The 15123-nt window shown below is 38.5% G+C and overlaps 1 protein-coding gene and 1 long non-coding RNA gene across 2 annotated transcripts in view; both read right to left on the bottom strand.

The window, feature by feature from the left end:
- LOC147335636 (basement membrane-specific heparan sulfate proteoglycan core protein-like) overlaps positions 1-15123 on the bottom strand; it is a 62784-nt gene that overhangs the window by 7889 nt on the left and 39772 nt on the right. The gene's annotated exons all lie outside the window — the stretch shown is intronic.
- Positions 7320-9760, bottom strand: LOC147335637 (uncharacterized). Its single transcript, XR_015126885.1, has 3 exons — positions 9697-9760; positions 7997-8036; positions 7320-7888 (listed from the first exon to the last, which is right to left on the bottom strand). It is a non-coding gene; the product is annotated as an uncharacterized LOC147335637 (long non-coding RNA).

The following is a 15123-nucleotide window of genomic DNA, read 5'->3' as shown; positions in this document are numbered from 1 at the left end:
AAGCTTGAGCGGTCAGCAAAAGTCGACTTCCCCCATCACCCACTCATTCACAAAATTTCCCTCGGGCCGTGAACAGGTGATATAGCAATCACTATTACAGACACCACGTGACCCAAAGCTACGCCTATCCATAACAGTTATATTTATTATCTGTTGTCATTTCAAAGTACAGCAGGAACTCATTTATTCTGCAGACTGTTCTTTGTCTTGCTTTGACATGTATGTGCAGATGCACACTGACCTCAGCCTCTGACTACATGTAAACACAATAAAATAAAACAAACTGATGATGTGAAACAATGATTGAAACACTGTAATAATGATGTTTGTGTTGAACACCACATGTTACCAACCAAGATCATGTGATTGTGTTCAGAGTCAGTTCAAAAAGCAGACCCACATGCTAAATGGTTCTTATACAGCACTTATTTTACTCTTCTGAGCGCTTCACACAACTTGTAAATGGCCTGTATTTTGTATAGCGCTTTTCTAGTCCCTAAGGACCCCAAAGCGCTTTACATATCCAGTCATCCACCCATTCACACACTGGTGATGGCAAGCTACATTGTAGCCACAGCCACCCTGGGGCGCACTGACAGAGCTGCCGGACACTGGCGCCACCGGGCCCTCTGACCACCACCAGTAGGCAACGGGTGAAGTGTCTTGCCCAAGGACACAACGATCGAGACTGTCCGAGCCGAGGAACAAACCAGCAACCTTCCGATTACAAGGCGAACTCCCAACTTGTGCATTCACCCATTCACACTAGCACATTTTTCTTAGTGCTTTGTGACAAACATTCACACACATATTCATACTCCGATGGATGCCTCGGAGAGCAATTTGGGGTTAGTATCTTACCCAAGGATATGTGATAAGCAGACTAGGGGAAGCCAGGAATTGAACCAGCAACCCTCCGATCAGTAGATGTTCAGCCCTACCGCCTGAGCTACAGCCACCCTTGCAAAGCAGGACTCAGAGTACCAAACAAAGGTGACCTTTATTATGAAGCTGATAGTTTCAGGCCTCGATGGTAACAAACGAAGAAAACTGAGTTACAGATAACTGATCACAGGCACACAGAGACTTACCTGTGGGTCATCACAAAGTCTCTATTGAGATCACAAAAGTGTCAACTTACACTTTGCAGTCAACATAAATAAATAACTGAGACTTAAACACTGTGTGATTCCACAAATGTTAATCTGTCCAAATGATTCAGTGATGTGTAGACTAATAGATCAGAAGATACTGTGGTGTATTACCTACAGCATGACTGTAGACGGATCTTATCATAATTATTCCTGAAAGACTTTTACCTTTATTTTTACTCATGTTGCCATAGTAACTTTAATCTCCGAAGACCTGAACTCTTTCATAGCATTTTTATTTCTCTTTGCTATTTGGGCTGATTGGGACCTGATGAATGTAAAAACAAAGAATTACTTTTTACTTGATTTTGCTCTACAATGGCCTGATATCCACATATGGGGACATTCGATTGAAAATTTGATAGAACAGTGGCAGAATAATGTCCTCGTGAGTGGATATCAGGTCCTTGTAGAGCAAAATTTAGTACTGTGGTCTAGACAAGACAAAATGTGATGTCCACATATGTGGACGCCACAGGTTAAATCTTGAAAGCATGCTGAGAAAATGCACAAAGCATTGCAACAAACCACTATTGAACAGTTCACTTATAACTGGATCAAGCTTCCACTTCCTCTTTACACTTACTGAGGTTTGATAACAAGAATAAGACGACACCACATTCACACCAGAGTTTTTGAAGTGTTTTAGAGCAGTGGGTTGATGTGGACGGTTGTTTCTCCTTGTATATTATGTGCATGTGATCACAGCTCTGGGCCCTGTCCTCCGTCTTCCCTCTGCTCTCTTTCAGGTGCTGTTTGTTTTCTGTGTCATTTCCTCTTTTTTCTTTTTTTTAAAAATCTCTTTCCTTCTTCTAATTTCTTCCTCCCCACCTGTCAGCTCTGGCACTGTTACAGTAAAGATGTGTAATCTTTTTTTTATTTTACTTTAATACCTGTAAATAGTTAATGTAGCAGTTAAAGCACAGTTTCTATAGTAAATGTTCTTCCTCATTTTAACTCTGCAGGCTGATGAAGGAAACAACAAAAGATCATTGAGGTTTGTTTCAGTGCAGAGATGGTGCAGATAAGACTGCAGCTCTGTGTGAACTTGCAGTTATACAAATAACAATGTTTACACAATATTTTCCATCATTCACGTCTTTTTGAGAAGTGATCCTTCCTGTCACAGTCTGATCTACAGGTCAGAGTCTAAACACTTTCTGCATATGTTCATGGTCTCAGTCATTAAAGTTTCACATGTTACTGACATGTTAATATTATAAAGTATTTTCCTCATCAGTGTATGAAGAGGACAATAAAGTGCAGTGTGCTTTAGGACCTTATGTTTGCTGGATACTGATGGCTTAAAATAAGACACCGCTACACACAAAACTATTGTCTCAAACTACAGGCTGCATTTCCTCTTTTGCATGTGGTCGAGACGAAAATGAGGCCGTTCAGTAGATTAAAAATAAACCTGTGGTAGAACAGACAGTAACCACCAACAACCCTTCACACACATATCGGCACTGTAGCTATTCTGCATTGTCATTTTTGCGGTTTGATCTTAATGCCTTTAAATTTAATACACAAACAGATGTCATGGTCCTCCAGTCTTCTCTGACTTCCTGTCAGTGCTGTTGTTGTTCCTCTCTCTCTCTCCTGCTGTCCTCTCCACCTGGGTGGTGCACCATTCCAGGTTCCTGCCTTTAGCCAAAGCAACTGCTGCTCATCATCCTCATCCGATGCTTAAGGTGGTGGCTGAGCTGTAGGCTTTGCTGGATTGTTGTACTTAGTTTAGTTACTGTAACCAAGACACAGAATAACTCCAGCTTTTTCATTGTAGCTGAAGTACGGGACAAACTGTTCCTTTTCACCTCAATACGAAACGCGTAATATTTTCTCTGAATACGAGATGATTCAGTTTTTTAGGGGACAGTTGGCAACTCTACTAATTAACCTTATGAACAAAATAAAGTCCAACATCAGTAACATCATAGCACCACCCAGCTGTATAGAAACTCCATCATGCTAGCTAGTACCCAGTACGAAAAGGTCAGCATAACGAAAATAAACTCCTCCTAAACTTGGTTTATATCTGACCCAGATAGACTGCAGGTCATAACTTCTTACCTGAAGTTCAGTTCACCGCCTCGGGTCTCTGCTCCTCCTGCCTCACCTGCTGGCCTCCACCACTTGCTAATGGTACTCAGTCTGTGGAGGCTCCATGATAGCCACCACACGAAGTAACGAGCCTATCTAAATCCCAGTAACGATTGACACGTTCCTGATTTTGGCATAATAACTAGTTACCGTGCTCGTTACCACAATAATAACGTAGTTACTGTAACGCGTTAGTCAACACTGGTGAGAGCTTTGTGATGTTTACTGTGTTTGGAGTCTCAAGTTAGTTTGTTGTCTTGTGTAGTTAGTGTGTAGTGTAGTCGTTGTTTTGTTTTGTGTGTCAGTTCTACTAGTGAATGTCACAGTTGCTGTCTTAAAGCCACCAAAGGCAGACTGCAGTGTAAATGCTGAGTGACACACCTGCTGTCAGACCTGCAGGATTTATCCCTGTGCTGTTCTCATCTGTGTTATAGTGACACAAACTATTTTTTGGAGTTGCATAAATAATTTGTTCTCTTCTTATTTGATGCAGAACACCTGATTGTTCTGTAAACAGTTTTAAATGGTTATATAAAAAACGTCTGAGCCTTGGCTGCATTTTTAGGTAAATAGTACCATATAACTTTGTTGTTTGCAAAACTTGTGCATATTTTTTAAAAATGTACAATTTGTATTTGCATTTCAAGTTATGAAAATGATTCGTTAAACATGCTTTTGGTTTTTACAGTCAAAAATATCACTTTGTCTGAATTTAGATAAATTGTGCTGATACATTATATCAAAATGGGTAAATAACAGATTGGCAGGATAAACAGTTTTTAAAGGTGAAATATAGAGGCCGAATCAAAAGTAGTCAAAAATGGCCAGTTATACCCTGGACCCCAGAGGGTTAAAGGCTAAAAGCAAAGTTGTCACCAAGTACTGTTTATATTTGTGTGTATTTCTGCAGCTTTTTTAAATATTAACTTGGTGCCTTTGGGTGAAATAATGGTAATATGACTGATCCATATGCTCACAAAGAATAGCCACTTGTTTCTGTGCTACCAAAGTTCCCCGGCTTTCATTCAAAATGTGTTTATCATCAGCACCGACACATTAAACTACTTAAACATTATAAATGTGTTCAAGCTCACACTGAGGCCTGTGGGGCACAATCAGCCACTGAGACAGTTCACACATTTATATGTATTTGTACATGAATATTTCATACCTTAAGGCTGCCTGTTTATTTAAGGGAGATGAACAAAGTACATTGGAATTGCACATAATAATATCATAGATGATAAATTAAATAGATTTTAAGTAGATGCTTGTGCATTCTTAAAGTCTCATATGTTGAATTGAACTATGTGATCTGTTCAAAGCCTCCCAGTCAGTGCTGTTCTCCATGCCTGTCTGACTGTACATGATGTCATCAGCACAAACACTTTAAAGGTGATCATTTAGGACTTCAGCAATAATACAGACAGCAATGTAGTTAGCAACAAAACAGTTAGTTTTATTGGGAATTAACTTAAAAAACAAACATCAGTCTCCTATTTTCTATCACACAGGAAAGAAGCATCAATATCTGATAATTTATTTATTTGGGGGGGGGGGGGGGTCAACAGGAGAAGAATATCTCTAACAAGTTGATTTGTTCTCATCTTAATTTTTAAGTGAAATGTGCATGTTGAGTTTATACACCATGTATATAAGGCGACCGTCCTTTTGCAGTATTTTTGTGTGCTGCGTTTTTCTGTCTTAACAAAAGGGGAACAAATGTGTCTAAGTTCACCCAGGATGATTTGTTTTCATTTTCACATGGTCTTACTGAGGTAATGCGAAAAGACTATGTGCACCTTAGCATATGCTACTTCCGGTGGCACCCAAAATGCACACAGATGGAAGCAAAAGGTGAACTTAAATACAGCTTTAATGCTGGACGACAAAACAGAAAACTGGCTGAAGTAAAATACAAAATAAACTTACGCAGGCAGACAGAACACACAACATGAATGAGGGTAGATCGCAACACTTTTGCACTTTTGCAAATATGTAATGTCCTGATAAATTGAGCAGATATTTGAAGTTTACACAGCTACATTCTCGACTGAAAATATCCTAAACATTTATTTTGTGACCAAGAAAGAGTAATATTAAAACAAAGTAGCTGCCGCCATTGTTGGAAACTAGAATTGGCCGCACTATGAATTCTGGGTTAGATCGGGCCACAAAGAATACACCCGACCCATCTTTTCAATCTAAGGAAAAGGACACATTTGGAGGAGTCTTCGAGGTTGGACAGTCTTCGTTGCGTTGCTGTAACGTTATCGACCTACAAATGCAGCCTGCAAAGGATGCAGCCCCTGAATTTGGACACATCAACGATACTGGAGACGGCTTCTTCTTGTTTTTGTGTTGAACACTAGTTGACCTGATCGTGACTAGTCAACGAATCGTGGCAACCCCAGTTGTTATTATTGGATGACTCTACACAGGTTTAGCTGAGAGGTCGGTGACAGAAAGTGATTATAGGGTTGTAGCTTACACTGTCCCGATCATTGTGTTCTTATTTCTTAGAGCAAAAGAAGTGTCAGTCTGGACAAATGAACAGAAAAACTAAACAGAGGCAGATTCTGTTGGCATTGATATTTTTTATATTGTCATTTGTGCTAAAATATATAGATATAGAATCATTGCCTTTATCTGTCCTAATATGGCTATAATTATGAAGAAGTCAGACAGTCAGAGGATTTATTTTCAACCTTCTACTATTTCCTTTATCTGTGTCTGTGCTGACAAAATGTGCTTTCTTTATTTAGAGTGCAGCTTAGTCCAGAGATGAGCTATGTTATACATTAGGAAAGCACCATGTTCTGTTTCTTCTAAAGTGCAAGACTTCACACCTTTAAATGTTTGTTTGAGACATGACTTATTACAAGTTCCTGTTTTTATAGTTTAGCAAGGTGCTTGTTTCTGCTTTTCTGCATACCTCATACACACGGTTTAAGTTCATTGAAAGGTCGCGTGTCTATGTATGGTATAGCTGGAAACACACACACACACACACACACACACACACACACACACACACACACACACATGCAGTCTGAGCAGAAGAAAAGCTGCTCTGGAAACATGAGCAACAGTTTGACAGGTGACCAGAAAGATGGTGAAGCTCAGCAAACACGAAGCAATTTGATACCAGAACAAAAGAGAAATGTCTCCCAAGAACAGCAACGACTTCACAGTTTAAAGAAGAGCGATGATTCATAACCATCAAAGAGCAACTCAGAGGATAAACAGAAGAAAAGTGATTTGATTGAGAGGAGAGTGATTCTCAGAGACGGTCACTGAACAGGAGATGTGACGACTTTCAGGACGCCTCACTGACATTCATTGATGCAGATGATGATTTGACTGTGACTAACCCGAAGATAACAGTTATATTTGTTACCATTTAAGATATTTTGACTCTAAATGATGTATTTTTTTATTATCGTAAAGCATTTCTAAAACCAGTAACACTGAGATTTTATCCACTTCTGTCTGTAGTTTTGTGTCATGGTCACAAGTCTGTGAAAACAAAGTGAGTGTAATCTCTAAGAGTTCAAACTTAAGTGCAAATTAAAATATTTTGATGAAAATAAAACCATCAGAAATGTTTACATGAACCAAATCACAAAAACTGGAAGATGGAGGATGGAAAACATGTAAAACAATCAGGTACTGAGCAGAATTAATGTGTGGAAATGTCACATCAGGTGTTCAGCATTAAAGGGGACATGAAACACTACATGTATAAATGCTGATGTACATCATGGAGCCCAGCTCTCAAAAACTGACACAGATGTAACTCTGACTGTGAAGCTTAATTTAAGAAATAAGTGCTTAGAGTTATAAAAAGATGTTCAGCGCCATCTTCTGTCAGTACAGAGCATCACATCACCAGGTCAGTTGGTTCGTTTCAGTCAAAACACTCACATCAGTTTATGTTAAGTAACTAATAGCAGAACCAATAACTCAGTGAAAATAAGGACACTAAAACTAAACATCAGTTTAATGGGGTCACTGTTGTGCTGCTGTCAGCTGCAACAATGAGTTTTATGTTAAAACGGAGGACATACTGTCTGCTTTCACCGTCTGTCTCTTTAGCAGTAAGAGGTTCTGCGCTGTTTGGTTAGCTGCACTGACACAGGAAAATCCAGCTGTTAGCTGTAATGTTCAGGTCTGTGAAGCACTTTATGAACGAGGACTTCATGAAGGAGAGTCTGTTTGACATGTTTTGTGAACTTTAAGTTCTTATTTCTTAAATCCAGTTTCACAGACAGTTACATCTGAGTCAGTGTTTGAGAGCAGGGCTCTAAGATGTAAATTATCGTTCATACATGTGGTGTTTTTTAACGTCCACTATAAAGGACAAATGTAATTTCATGCATTTGAACCTGTTTTACATACAAGAACATGTTTGAGTAAATATTTAACTATTTTTCACGTAGAACCACTTAACAGTGTCCCAGCTGTAGATCTTCTGTCGTGAGCTGAGAGAAGAAGTGTTTCTATAATCTGCTGCAGAGGACTGTGGAAATGTTTGCTGCATAAATCAGCAGCTACAAACACTGAGAACCTGCCTGGATATCAGCATAAGGACGTGTGTGAGGGGTCACTGGCTGCCCCTGTGTCTGTCCCACCTGTGTTGGAGAACAATAAGGTTTATTATAAAAGCATTGTCTCCCCTTGATGCAACGTGAAGTTCTGTTTTGTGTTTGAGTCTTTACAGGTGTGTAATGTTACTGTACCTTATTGGATTTGTTTAGAAGGCGGAGACAGACTCTGTATCTGTGTGGACGAGGAAATCATCTGGTTTTACTTTCATGTAAACATCTGGCCTCAGACACATAACTTATCATTTGTAATTTGTTCTGTGTTGTAAAGATGATTTTTTTTTTTTGCAAAACATGTGAAGCTGAAACACTTCTCTATCTTCTTCTGTATCAGTAAAAAATCATTAAGACCTCACCTGGGATACTTGAAACAATGGTGTGTTTTGTACGGTGATGCTGTTACTCGACTAAATCAAACTGACAGTGACTTGAAAAAGTATCATACCCTTTGAACGTTTATACATTTTGTCACCTTACAAACGCCAACTTAAATGTTTTTACGGGGATAGACCAACACAAATAGTGCAGAACTGTGAAGTGGTATGAAAATGATACATGGTTTTCAAAATTTTAAGCAAATAAAACTCTGAAAAGTGTGGCATGCATTTGTTTTCAACCCACCTTCGTCAATACTTTGTAGAGACACTGCTCGCTGCATTTACAGCTGCAAGTCTTTCGGGGTTTGTCTTTACCAGCTTTGCACATCTACAGACTGAAATGTTTGCCAATTATTTGTTGCAAAATGGCTCAAGCTCAGCCAGACTGTGAACAGCAATTTTTCAAGTCTTGCCACAGATGCTCAGTGGGATTTAGGTCTGGACTTTGACTGAGCCATTCTAACACAAGACTATTCTTTGATCTAAACCAGGGGTCGGCTGGTGTCCTGAAGGTTTTAGAGATCACCCTGGTTTGCAGTTGTAGCATGCTTTTTCCATTTTTGGATGATGGATTGAACAATACTCCTTGAGATGTTCAAAGCTTGGGATATTTTTTTATTATCTAACCCTGCTTTAAACTTATCTCCAACTTTATCCCTGACCTGTCTGGTGAGTTCCTTGGTCTTCATGATGCTGTTTGTTCACTAATGTTCTCTAACAAACCACTGAGGCCTCCACAGAGCAGCTAAATAGGTGACTTCTGAAGGTAAATGAATGCACTGGATTTTAATGAGGGATATCAGAGTACAGGTGGCTGAAAACAAATGCACGCCACACCTTTCAGATTTTTACTTTTTAAAACCATGTATCATTTTCATACCACTTCACAATTATGTGCTACGTTGTGTTGGTCTATCACAGAAAATCTCAGTTTAAAAAAGGTGTCAAAATGTGTAGAAGTTCAACAGGTATGAATACTTAAGCTCATGCTTTGTTCAGTTTGATCAGAAATATCCAAGTGACGAGTTTAATGTTGAAGGAAGTGATCAGAGTAAAATACAGCTTTATTATCCACTTAGCTTTGGTTCAGACTAATAATTGGTTCTTAGTGCAGTGGCACTTTGATATCACTGTAATGTGTTGTCATGCTAATAATGCCAGTAATAGATTACTTTGGCTTGCACAGCAAATGTGTAGCTTACAAAGAATGATGAATAAATGTTTTTATTCTTCATTTGTTTGGTGTTTAACTGTTTTCCCATCTCACTAAATACACAGATTTAAAAAGGTGAAAAGAACAAAATAATAAATTTGAATAAATGTCTGTTTCCTAACATGAGAAAAATGCCACCAGACCTAACTTATATTAATAAGTCCACCCAAAATGAATTTCATACTAATTAAAAAAACTTTCCAAACCAGGTTTTCTTTTTATAAAATTAACTTTGGTGTACTCACTCTTAGTTCTAAGATCTTTAAACTCAATAAGAGAGGAGGTGATGTCATCGTATTCATCTGAACCTGAAATGTTCATATTTTTATTTACAGGATTGTTAAAACATATAACATGAAATTAGATTCATTAAATTAAAAATAAGTTTAATCTCTAACTGTTCTGTGCTTTTCAGCACATATACTGTACCATTTCTGTTTTTCACTTGTGTGACTGATTCATAGACGTCAGCAGTACCTAAAGAAAAACAAGCCAGGCTCACATTAATCATTTTATTACAGTTACACTAAAGATCAGAGCAAACACAGAAACACTGTGTGAGTCAAAACCAGGACTGTAAGATCTTTAAATGTTATTTAAAAAACTGCTGAACACAAACTGAACCTGATAAATGTTCGTGTTAATGGAGGTTTAATAAAAGTCAGTATCCATCCATTCGCTTCTGCTTATCTGCCAGTCTGTCGCAGGGCTCACACACAGGGACAGACAACCATTCGTGCTCACATTCACTCCCACATTCACACCTATGGGCAATTTAGATTGATCAATTAGCCTTTCCCCACTAAAAGTCAATATAAATAATGATGATAAAGATCGGTTTAAATACTGACCATGCTGAAGAGAGCCGTACACATGAGTTTCATCCTGGTTGACTCCATGATTTGTGGAGGAGCCCGGACTGTGACTCTCAGACTGGATCGACCTAAAACAGGAAATAAACACAATTGTCATGGTCCTCGGTCTTTTGACCCAACGGTTTGTGTTTTTCATTATTATGATATTGTGTTTGTTCTGATTGTGTACTGGGGTTTAGACTTTTTAGTTCCTAGAGTTTGGTTTCTGTGTTCCCTCTGTTTAGTGTCTGTACTGTGTCTCTGTGCATTTCCTGTTTTATTGTGAAGATCCATGTCTTCTGTTAGTGTGTTCACTTTATGTTTTCCCCTGTCTCGTCAGTTCAATTTGGTTCAGCTGTGTCTGCCTCCTGTTTGCTATTCCACGTTTCCCTCTGTATGGATTTATAGTGTGTGTCCTCGTGTGTTTGTTGCTGGTTCGTCTGTGTTCTTTCCCTGCATCATTCTGTGTCGTCCCCAGTGTCTCCCTGCATCACCATTTTGCCTTTGCTGTTTCTGTTTGTTTCACCTCTTTATGAATAAAACTCATTTGCATCTCAGCTGCCTGCATCTTAGGTCCTAATTCTCAGCCTCCACTCATCTGCCACGGCAGACGTGACAACAATAAACTCAAAAGTAACTGATGTTTGTTTAAAATAATAATAAAAAGTATTTTACCAACCTGGTGAAGCAGGAATCTGTAAGATAAGATAAGAATACTTTATTAATCTCAGAGGAAACTAAGTGGTCACAGTGGCTAAAAGACAGTAAGAACAGTAACTGACTAAACTAAATAATATAATATATCACAAAGTATGAATAATAATGCACACCACAAAAAGTAGAGAATTTCAATTCTGTTGTACCAGCTGCAAATGGCAGCATTTCATCGTGTAGTCGATGGATGTTAGTAGCAGCAGGTATAGAGTATTGCACACTGAGATATTTACAGACACCAGTGTGTGCATGTGTGCTTTCACATGATGATGAATGTTGTAGAGTCTGACAGCAGCTGGAAGGAAAGATCTCCTAAATCTCTCCTTCACACTGTGGGTGCAGCAGCCTGTCACTGCAGGAGCTGCTCAGTGCTGTCAGAGTGACCTGCGTGGGGTGGGAGGTGTTATCTAACAGGGGTGACAGCTGAGCCACCATCCTGTCACTGACTGCCTCCACTGGGTCATGAGGACGTCCCAGAACAGAGCTGGTCTTCTTCATCAGACTGTTCAGATTCTTTCAATTACAATTATTATGTTTAATTGTTTCACTGAGATTTTGTGTCATCAGATCAGAATGAATGTTTGAATAATTAAAGTGAATGTAGTAAATAATCTCTGTAAAACTATCTAATAGTGAAATGTTCATATTTTATTTACAGGTTTGTAAAAACATATCACATGAAATTAGTTTCATTCAATCAAAAACAAGTTTCATGTCTAACTGCTCTGTGATTTTCAGCACATATACTGTACCATTTCTGTTGTTTGTCACTTGTGTGACTGATTCATAGACGTCAGCAGTACCTAAAGAAAAAACAAGCCAGGCTCACATTAATCATTTTATTACAGTTACACTAAAGATCAGAGCAAACACAGAAACACTGTGTGAGTCAAAACCAGGACTGTAAGATCTTTAAATGTTATTTAAAAAACTTGTGAACACAAACTGAACCTGATAAATGTTTGTGTTAATGGAGGTTTAATAAAAGTAAATATTAATAATGATAATCAAGATCAGTTTAAATACTGACCATGTTGAAGAGAGTCGTACACGTGAGTTTCATTCTGGTTGACTCCATGATTTGTGGAGGAGCCCGGACTGTGACTCTCAGACTGGATCGACCTAAAACAGGAAAAACACAATAAACTCAAAAGTAACTGATGTTTGTTTCAAATAATAATAAAAAGTATTTTACCAACCTGGTGAAGCAGGAATCTGTGAAAGAGACAAATGTTATTACACATGTTTGTCATGTATAAATTGTTCCACTGATATTTAGTGTCATGAGATCAGAATACATGTATATGTGTGAATAATTAAAGTGTATGTAGTAAATAAACTCTCTAATACAGCATGAAAAGAAGAGGCTCTTACACTTGGACTGTCTGCAGCGATACAACAAGAGCAGGAGAATAATAATGAGAGAGACTCCACAAACCAGTCCAACCATCAACCACACAGGAGATGAAGAGCTGTCAGCTCCTGACACAGTTACTGCAACAACAAATAATAATTAATTATTAATAAAGTGTAAAAGAAGAACTCTGAGAGCACAAATCTCTGCTAAGGCAGCTCACTCTGTTGACAGCATTTACTTTCAAAGAAAACAGTATTGTATTTTCAGTGTATTTTTTTTTTTATTTGTACTGTGAGAAGTTTGTAGTTCAGCAAAAATAAGTCCAAAGGCAGATTTTTTCAACATGACAAGAAAGGGCGATAAGAAATGTAAAAGTGAGGTCAGAGGTCAAACAAATGATATTTTAAATCTTTATACATTACTTTCTATATGTTGACAACACCTTTGTAAGAATCATAGTTTCTGTGTCATAAGGATTTTTTTTAGTCATAAAGTTGACCTTGAAGACCTCGGTGGCTGTAGCCAAATGTTAATGGATAGTTAACATGACTGCAGCTCGTCAGTGAGGTAACCAGGCAGGTCTGCTGGGATCCTTTCTAGGAAAATAAGATTTTTATGCTAACAGATTTTCCCCTTGTTTCAGTTTCTTCCTGCTTCAAGATTCATTTTCATGCCATCATTCACCTCCAGTCAGACGCCTGCCACCTTGGATCATTACCCCCCTATTCACCACCACTGCTGCCCCCTCGGAGCCTCTTCCTCACTTGCCTGCCTGCCCATCGTTCAGCAGTTTCCTTGGGCCTCTGCGTTATCCTTTACTCCCACCTAGTCTGGACTCAAATAAGGCATAGTTGCAGTCACTTTATGAACACTCTCTGTCTTGTCACATTCCCTCAGATTTCCTGCCCTAACTGCTCTCTCCTCTCCCACAGATCTGTCGCCCTCACGCTGTTATGTCCGCTCCTCTGGCCTGTCTCTCTCACCTCAGTTAAGATGTTTTTGTAGGACTCACTCATTAAGTTTAGGTTCATTTATGTTTTGTTCTTGTTGACTGAGTCGAAGTTTGCAATCTGTTGTGTTAAATGAATTATCCTTTGTGTGAATAAAGAAAATTCCACTGATTACATCCTCTGCTTTTTTCACCTGAGTCCCACACTTGAGACCTGAAACTCACCGATATTAAACCTGACAATATATTACATAATAGTTTTATAAAAGTTCTTACAAACTTTTCCTTTTGGAGATCTTAGCCTGGTTTTAATGACTGGATAGAAGTTTGAACAAGTGACAACATTTAAGGTTCATCATGTGGATCATTCGTGTAGTCACCATTTGCATTTTTCGAAGGCTGAGGGTCCATGGAGTAAATAAATGCATCATATTACTATTTTATATGGCGATTGTTGAATCTGCTATTCGTGATATCACTACAAACTTTCTGTCAAGCTCAGATCCCAAATTCAAAATTTGATTAAGAGGACTGGAAATATAGTTGGGATGCTCCCTTCATCCTCCCTGCAGGAGTCAAATTATTAACAGTGACATAATTTAATGGTTATACTTGAAATTGTAAACATTTGTATGTTTGTCTTATTTTGCATCACGTGTTTGCCTGAATTTTTCTGAATGGAGACAATAAAAGTTCATTTAATCTGATGACCGAGATGTTGAGCTTTGTAGAGTTTTATTCTGACACAGATCATATAAAATTACTGTCTGCAAATTTTTACAAACGTAATTATGAAAAAATAGAATGAAATGAGACCAACAAATTAGAATATTTTGATGCTTTTCTGTCTAAAATTGTCAGAATTTTTTTTGTTTTGCCACATAGAATTACTTCACATACAGCAAAGCTGAGACAAATGTTCATGTGACGTCTAAATGATTCAGATCCAAGAAGTAAATGTATAATAACATACTCTGTACAGTGATGTTGACTGCACTGCTGAACTCTCCCGATCCAGACTCACACCAGTACACTCCAGTATCTGACTTTGATGTGTGGATGTCACATGTGGATCCAGTCATTCTCCTACAGTCAGAGAGTCGGCCGTCCTCAGAGAACTTCCTCACTCTCCACTCAGTGAAGTTTCCCTCACAGGTCAGTGAGACAGAGTCAGAGGTGAAGTGTTGCACTCTGTCAGGACTCACTGTGAGAGACGCTGCTGAATGAACATCTGGAAACAACATGCAGTGAAGAGACAAAGCTCACAGATGTTAGGATTCAAAATATCACAGTGAAAATATTTGTTTGTTTGAAGCTTTTGTTTTGAAAATCAAATTTAATAGTTCAATATGATAAAGTGTTTGTTTGGTGAGACAACACTGAGTCTGACAACAAGCCCTGAATCACACAGACAGTCAAATCAATGGAAAACAAAGGAGCCGAATACTGACATGTTTAAGATGATCTAACCCACATGCTTTATCTGCTGGCAGCTCATGTAGAGCTTGGTACACGTCATGTGACATCATGAGCTTTGAGTCATCACTCTCAGCATCATCCACCTGATACAGATCACTCTGAACACACTTCAGTCATTTGCTGTAATGTTTCTGTCATAATTCTGTGATATTGTCTGTTTCACAGATTCCTTCTACAGTGAGATATTTTGCAGCAGCAGGACCAAAACTAAAAACCTTTGAAGTATATTTTAAATGAACAATAACAGCAGCTGTTATTTGTGACGTCTTCTTCTAGCGTCCATCTGTAGTCAGTGTTTCTCTTGTATTTGTCAGAGCTG

This window comes from Aulonocara sp. 'chitande type north' Nkhata Bay, linkage group LG3, assembly GCF_057382095.1.
Source record: "Aulonocara sp. 'chitande type north' Nkhata Bay isolate Kocher_YH1m ecotype deep benthic linkage group LG3, A_spYH_male_GT1.1, whole genome shotgun sequence".
In the NCBI taxonomy this organism is placed as follows: domain Eukaryota; kingdom Metazoa; phylum Chordata; class Actinopteri; order Cichliformes; family Cichlidae; genus Aulonocara; species Aulonocara sp. 'chitande type north' Nkhata Bay.
This window is presented reverse-complemented; position numbering and strand designations above follow the sequence as displayed.